Source organism: Moschus berezovskii, chromosome 24 (genome assembly GCF_049115385.1).
Source record: "Moschus berezovskii isolate FMDL1 chromosome 24, NW_MosBer_1.0, whole genome shotgun sequence".
NCBI lineage: Eukaryota > Metazoa > Chordata > Mammalia > Artiodactyla > Moschidae > Moschus > Moschus berezovskii.
The window spans coordinates 28,396,634-28,404,884 of NC_142483.1; the positions used below are offsets into that span (position 1 = coordinate 28,396,634).

The 8,251-nt window shown below is 44.2% G+C and overlaps 1 pseudogene; it reads left to right on the top strand.

The window, feature by feature from the left end:
• The first annotated feature begins 622 nt into the window (after window positions 1-622).
• On the top strand, window positions 623-2,783 carry LOC148774022 (large ribosomal subunit protein uL23 pseudogene; annotated as a pseudogene).
• The last annotated feature ends 5,468 nt before the right edge of the window (window positions 2,784-8,251 follow it).

The following is an 8,251-nucleotide window of genomic DNA, read 5'->3' on the forward strand; positions in this document are numbered from 1 at the left end:
CCTGGTTCACTAGATCCAGGCTGAACAATATTGTTTTCCTACATGTCAGTAGCCTGATCTAAGTGAGGTGTCTTCATTTTAATATCATTACTCAGGGTAATTTTGAATCAGAATTTACCCCTCCCTCAGAATCTCTGCTGAGTAGAGTTTTTTAAATCAACTAGAGCCCATCAATCTATAATTTTAAGTTATTTGAACCTCAAAAATATTCTTCGGATGTTGGAGTCCTAACCCCCTCTAGGGATCTCAGAATGTAACCTTCCTTGGAAATTAGGTCTTTACAGATGTAGTCAAGGTAAGATGGGGCTTAAATTAACAGAATTGTCCTGTTACAAGTTGTGCCACACTACTCTGTGCCCCATGGACTGTAGCCCACCAGGCTCCTCTGTCTATGGGGTTTCCCAGGCAAGAATACGGGAGTGAGTTGCCATTTCCTTTCCCAGGGGATCTTCCTGACCCAGGGATCGAACCTGTGTCTCCTGCATTAGCAGGCAGGTTCTTTACCACTAAGCCACTTGGGAAGTCCAGTGGGATTGGTATCCTTATAAAAAAAAGAAATTTAGACAGTGGCACATGCACACAGGGAAAATGTCACATAACCACGGAGGCAGAGATCAAGGTGATGCTTCTATTACAAGCCAAGTTACGCCCAAGATTGCCAGCAAACCCCCAGAAGTTAGGTGAGATACATGAGAGAGATCCCCGCTCACGCACCTCAGAAGAAACCAGTCCTGCCTACATCACATCCATAATTTCTGACTCTGTTTATGGCAGCTCTGGAAAACGAATACAATATGGAAACACTATGCAATTACACAACTACATGCTGGACAAGAAGCTGATTTTAGATTCTAAATTCATATTTAAATAAACCATGGTCCCTGATTTCTAAGAGCTCACAGACTAGGTGGGGAGGGGAGTAAACATAAGTATGCATGTATGCGTGCGCATACACACAGACACACACATCAGTAACATGGAAGTTAGTGGGTTGTGTGAAGTGTTAGGTATTGCTTTGGGAAGGATCCATTTACCTGGAAGGGATCTAGAAATTTTTCACAAGGTAGGTAGGGTGCGCATTAGGAATTGAAATAGTTGTTCAAATCATGCAATTTCCTAAAAATCCATTGTTGTGTTATAATGATTCTCTCTTACATTATTAAAAACCTAATTCCTCAAATACAACTTAAAGTTCAGGCTGGCTTTGAAATATTTTCTCCTTCTCCATCTGCACGTGGCAACATTATTAGAAGAAATAACTTCTGAAAATATATTTAATTTACTGAGCTCCAAGGAGTTGAAATTTGCTAATGTTTCAGCTCCAGGTGGGCAACATGATTACCACTGTTTTTAAAGCACCAATTTCATATGTTCTCAACCATTTTCATTACACCGTGAGGGGGAGCAAGTCACTGGGGTTCAGACTGTTGTGTCAAGGAAATAATTTATGTCGCCTCTAACTAGAGATCTCAGAATAACAAATAACATTTGTAAGACACACAGCACAGAACACCTAAAGCATTTTCTTGATTTCAACTCAGGCTTGTAATTTCTTATCCCAAAGCATCTCATTAAGGGCTAAAAAAGGGCTTTGGTAGAGCCAGAGAAAGCTCAAACTGTCCCTTTGCCATTAAGCCTAAGATTTTAAGCCAATTTCCTCTATTTTTTTTTTTGTTTGTTTGTTTGTTTTTGGCCCTTGTTACTCTATTAAAATCCTTTATTATTCCTGGTGTCTGCTCAGGTACAGACATGGCAGGCTTAATCCAGCAGATTCAAAGTTCCATTTTGCAATTCTGTTTATTAAAATGTCTGGTTGCCTTGGTAATGGGGCAGGGAGGAGAGTGGTCAGATAAAGGACATTACGGGACATACACACACTAAAATATTTTTCTCAACTTCAAATTTAACTGGGTATCCTTTACTTTTATTTGGTAACTCTGGCAAGTCTACATATAGCACAAGTGAAACTATACCCTGGGGTGGAAAAATGTTAGCGTGCATCCCTTTGTGAACAGGAAGATAGAAAGGGTGAGTTGTGAGCTTTAGAATTGTTCCAATCTGGGATAGATTTCTGGCTTTATACTTAGTTATGTGGCCCTGGGCAGTGCATATGAGGAATTCCTCTGGGTTTCCTTTCTCTCATCTGTAAAATGGGTATATTTAATGCTTGCCTCCTCTGGTGGTAGGATGACGTGTTAGCACAGTGCAGTTCAATGTACTGTAGTGCTGAGTCATGTGAGAGCCAGAGGCAAAAGGAATAAGCAGTAATACTGATTCTAACATTTAAAATTTTTATATTTTGTTCATCATGGATTTTTTTTTTTTGCCGAGGTTTTGATTATTTTGACTTTTAAAAATATTTTGTGTCTTTTCACAAAGACAGTGCTGAAGGTGAAGAAGGAAGCTCCTGTCTCCCCACCAAAGCCGCAGCCAAAGCAAAAGCTTTGAAGGCCAAGAGAGCAGTGCTGAAAGGCATCCACAGCCAAACAGAAAAGAAAATCCAGACGTCACCCACCTTCCAGCAGCCCAAAACAGTGCAACTCAGGAGGCAGCCCAAATATCCTAGGAAGAGCACCCCTGGAAGAAACCAACTTGACCGCTATGCCATGATCAAGGTCCCCCTCACCACGAAGAGAACAGGAGACAACACACTGGTATTCACTGTGGATGTCAAGGCTGACAAGCCCCAAATCCAACAGGTTGTGAAGCAGCTCTGTGACATTGACGTGACTGAGGTCAACACCCTGATCAGGACTGATGGAGAGAAGAAGGCATGTGTTTGACTGGCTCCTGATGATGATGTTGCCAACAAAACTGGGATCATCCTGGGCTTCCCTGGTGGCTCAGCTGGTGAAGAACCTGCCTGCCAATGCAGGAGATGCAAAAGATGCAGGTTTGATCCCTGGGTACGGAAGACCCCCTGGAGAAGGAAATGGCAACCTGCTCCAGTATTCTTGACTGGAAAATTTCATGGATAAAGGGGCCTGGAGGGCTACAGTCCATGAGGCTACAAAGAGGCAGATATGACTGAGTGCACATACATGCAAACTGAGGCCATCTGGCTAATTCCAAATATAAAAGTTTTCACAAAATAAAAAAAATATATATATATATTTTGTGGCCATGCCACTCGGCTTGTGGACTCTTAGTTCTCTGATCAGGGATTAAACTCCAGCCTTTGGCAGTGGAGGCACTGGCCCACCATGAAATTCCCTTGATTATTTTTAAAAGACTGTGTTGAAATATTATTTATCTTTATTCATCTGGGCTTTCTGGTACCCCCTTACATTTTGTACTTGAGCAAGTACTTCACTCACTTTAACCTAATCCCAGCCCTGGTACTCAGTGAATGTCAACTATTATTGATACTTACCATTTTAATTTTATTGATAAAGTTTATAGTATTATTAAAAGTTATTAATAACAGCTCCCTTGTATTCCACGTCCTGGCAAGTGTCATATTAGAAACAATAATGACAACAAACACTGATAAGCACTAGCTGTGTCCGAGGCACTGGGAGTTCATGGTTTTACTGAATCCTTACAATTGCGTGTTGCCAATTTTTATTTCTCTTATTGGAATATAATTTTTTAAAAAAATCAAACTGTCAGGTGTTCAACTTTTTTTTTTCAGAAGAGCCTTTAAACCTGGTTTGTACATCCATTTGAATTTGAATTCAAATTTGAATTTGAATTTAGTATTGTGGGGTGGCCCCATCAGAAATCCCCTACCTGCAATAACCCACGCAGGCCTCTAGGTGTCCTCATTGACCAATTTTGCAAACACCGGCGTTCTAGGCCAGAGGAAACTGTTTTAGGAAAGGTTTTCTCAGGGGTGCCCTTCCAGAAGAGCTCCATTCTGTGCATATTGACAGACCAAACCAGGCCTAGCCTGATATATAAGGTTTCTGATATGAAGAAAGGCTTTGTTTTGAGGAGGGCCAATCTCTCTCCACACAGAGGTGTCCCTAGCATACCATCCTATGTCCTTAGCATACCGTCCCCAAAAGCTTTTCATACATCTGTTACAGTCCCACTGCCCTTGGACAGAGGACTGGCAAGGAGGGCTTCCAGGTGTCCTGTATCTATGGGACATGTTCTGTGTGGAATGATTTTGATTGGTGTCCCTTAAGGTTTTTTTTAAGTCGGGATATCCCAAATGTCCTATATGTGGCTTTTTAGTCCCTCCCCCAATAAATTAGAGCTATTTTACAAATTAAACTGGGCATCCTCCATTTGCTAAATCTGGCCACCCTCCTAAATGGCTTGCTTGCACTTTTATGCACATAAAAAGGCAGGTACCAGTCTCTAAGCCAGCGGCAGGCTCAAGCCCAGGGTGTAGCAGCCAGGGCACTCACTCTCAGACTCTTTAAACTATACCCTGCCTTAGGCCTGGCCTTGTAGGAGGGCTCTGACCTAAAGGTCAGGAAAACATCTTAATCGGTTTGACTTCTTGGGTTAATCTTTATGCAGCCTCCTTCCACAGTGTATACCAGCAGGGCACGAATTCACAATTTTCAAATGTTCTACTGAATCCATTTGTGAACTGCAATCCAGGCCTGCGTGCTTTCTTGATAAATAACTTGGGCAAACTACTCAGTTTCCTCGAGCTTTTGTTTGCGAGTAATAATTGCAAACTTGCTCTGAGGATTAAATAAGAGAAAAAAAAAATTCCATATGCTCCCGACAGTACTTGGGACCTATGATGAATTGTTTCAATAGTGTTGTCATTTCAGTGGTTAAACTAAGGCAGTGCAAATCCTCTGAACCCCAACTTTCTAGACACTCTAATCCTCAACATCACCACTTTTCTTTCAGGGGATAATTTATATTATGAAGCATCTGCTGGGGACTAGATTTTGTGCTGAGCTGTTTATGTGCATTATCTTTTTTGTTTTTCTTGCTACTTATTTTGTTTCTTTTGTCTTAAAAGGTATAAAAACTGCCTGGATCGGTCACTTCTTTGAGTCTTTTTTTTTTTTCATTTTGTACTGGAATATACACGATTAACAATGTTGTGATAGTTGAAAAGTGAAGGCACTCAGCCATATGTATACATGTTTCCGTTCTCCCCCAAACGCTCCTCCCATCCAGGCTGCCAAATAACATTGAACAGAGTCACATGTCCTGTACAGTAGGTCCTCATTGGTATGCACGTTATCTTGTTCAGCCCACAAAATACCCTTGCGTGATGTGTCCTAGACAGGAAACTGAGGCCCAGGGAGGTTAGGAAAATGACCCTTGATCATACAACCAGAGAGCTGTCGGGGTGGGATTGATTCCAAGCCCGGCAGCAGCGTGTCTCCAGATCTGCCTGACTTCAAAGCCTGCATAAGCACTGCTTTATAGAGATGGTGATGTCTGCCCAGACTCCCACTATCAACTCCCAGGAAGGCTTCTTTCATGGTAATTGAAGGGCTGCTGAGAATGCCCTTCCCACTTTTGGGGCTGTCAGTCTCCCTAAAGAGATCTCTCTCACTCTGGCTTTCCAACCTTTGATCTCCTGATGGCACCATTTTCTCACGAAATTGAGGAGAAGACAATATAAAGAATGGTTTTCTGGGAAAAGTTCTGTGTTTGTGCTAGGAGGGAGCAGAGCAGTTAGGCGGTTACAAAGCTAGTCTAATTCATAGGACTTTCCAGCCATGTCATGCCTGCAGCTCAGTTGTGTCTGACTCCTTGAAGCTCACCAGGCTCCTTTCTCCATGGGATTTCCCAGGCAAAAATACTGGAGTGGGTTGTCATTTCCTTCTCCAGGGGATCTTTCTGATCCAGGGATTGAACCTGCGTCTCCTACACTGGCAGGTGGATTTTTTTTTTTTCCCTACCACTGAGCCACTAGGGAAGCCTAGGACTTTCCAGGGCATTCCTAAACGCCTTTGCTTTCCTCCTCCACCCTTCGTGCAAACGTAATTCTTGCCCAGTTGGTTGTTAACTAGTCCTTCAATTAGGCATATTCTCAAGCCACACCCTGATGAGAAAAAAGTGTCTGAATTGCACATCCTGAAAACTCACAAACTGCAGACTGCCCTGGACTGTCCTTTGCGCTGTTATTTTCACCATGCTATTCCGATTTCCATCCTGGGCCTCCCTCTTTCTCCTCCCCAGGCTGACTCCTGTTCGCTCCTTCTCTTACTTTTTCATTTCTTTTGGTTTCCAATAAAGGAAGGTGCTTGGTGAGCAGTCCCTGTTTATAATATCACGGCAACAAACAGCTGAAGTTTTGGAGTCAGACATAGGTTTGAATTTTGGCCTTACAACTTACTTTCTGCGTGGTCAGGCCAAACCAAGGCCACAGTAATCTTCCTGAATCTCTTTATATCCTTTTCTTTTTTTCTTTTTTTGACTGTGCTGTGTGGCCTGCAGCATGTGATTAGCTCCTGGACTAGTGATTAAACTTGCGCCCTCAGTCGTGAAAGCTGAGAGTCCTGTTAGCTAAACGATGAACTGAAATTGCCCACCCTGGCCAGGCACCATACTAACCACTTGTATAAGTTAGCTTAAACAGGAGGTCCTGGTAAGAAATGCAGAATAAGGTAGTGACAATTAGAAGAATTCGGGAAACTTCTTAAGGAGAGAGGAGAGGCTGGCCTCAAAGTCCTACCAACCTCCCAGAATTATTCTCACTGGAAGCCATCTTGTCTGAGAGACAGGCATGCACGCACGCGCAGATGCACGCACGCGCAGATGCACGCACGCGCAGATGCACGCACGCGCAGATGCACGCACGCGCAGATGCACGCACGCGCAGATGCACGCACGCGCAGATGCACGCACGCGCGTACTCATTCCTGCGCCCCAGGAAGGACCCCGAGTTATGGTAATTGGCCAGAGACAACTGAAACCAACCTGGTTTCCTTAAAAATGGAGGCTGCAAGCCACATGGCAGAGCTGTTCTCGGGGGTCCCCTTACCATGCTGCTGTCTTCCTGGGGCGCCCCCACCCCACCCCCATTAAGTCTCTTGCTTTCTCAGCATGTGTGTCTCTCTTGTCAGACAAGAGCTCACTCTCGGGCCCTGGAAGGGGGTCCCCCTTCTTCGACTTAACAGATAGACCACCAGGGAACTCCTTTAAATCCTTTTTCTGGGATAAGACGACCTCTGTCACACAACTGAAGAAAGGATTAAACGAAGTAATGTGTTACAGCACTTAGTCCATCGTTGCAACAATGGCAAGAGCTCAAAAATGACAGCTTTATTACCTATATTTCTTTAATCCTGGAAAAAAAATCTGCCCTCCTATTCTTTCAATTTCTAAAACTGGCTAAGCTTCTCCTAACTTTTGGGGCCATGGCAAATGCCATAATGCCACTCTCCAAGTCCTAGGAGAGCTTCCTTTTCCTTCTGTTCCGTTCAGTCGCTCAGTCGTGTCCCACTCTTTGCGACCCCGTGGACTGTAGCCTACCAGGCTTCTCCGTCCATGGGATTCTCCAGGCAAGAATACTGGAGTGGGTTACCATTTCCTTCTCCAGGGGATCTTCCCGACCCAGGGATCGAACCCGGGTCTCCCGCATTGGAGGCGGACGCTTTAACCTCTGAGCCACCAGGGAAGCCCTTCAGTTCAGTTCAGTTCAGTCGCTCAGTCGTGTCGGACTCTCCGCGACCCCATGAATCACAGCACGCCAGGCCTCCCTGTCCATCACCAACTCCCGGAGTTCACTCAAACTCATGTCCACAGGGTCGGTGATGCCATCCAGCCATCTCATTCTCCGTCGTCCCCTTCCCCTCCCGCCCCCCAACCTTTCCCAGCATCAGTCTTTTCCAGTGAGTCAACTCGTCGCATGAGGTGGCCAAAGTATTGCAGTTTCAGCTTTAGCATCAGTCCCTCCAATGAACACCCAGGATCGATCTCCTTTAGAATGGACTGGTTGGATCTCCTTGCAGTCCAAGGGACTCTCAAGAGTCTTCTCCAACACCACAGTTCAAAAGCATTGATTCTTCGGCGATCAGCTTTCTTCACAGTCCAACTCTCACATCCATACATGACCACGGGAAAAACCATTGCCTTGACTAGACGGACCTTTGTTGGCAAAGTAATGTCTCTGCTTTTTAATATACTATCAAGGTTGGTCATAACTTTCTTTCCAAGGAGCAAGCGTCTTTTAATTTCATGGCTGCAATCAGCATCTGCAGTGATTTTGGAGCCCAAAAAAATGAAGTCTGACACTGTTTCCACTGTTTTTCCATCTATTTCCCATGAAGTGATGGGACCAGATGCCATGATCTTTGTTTTCTGAATGTTGAGCTTCAAG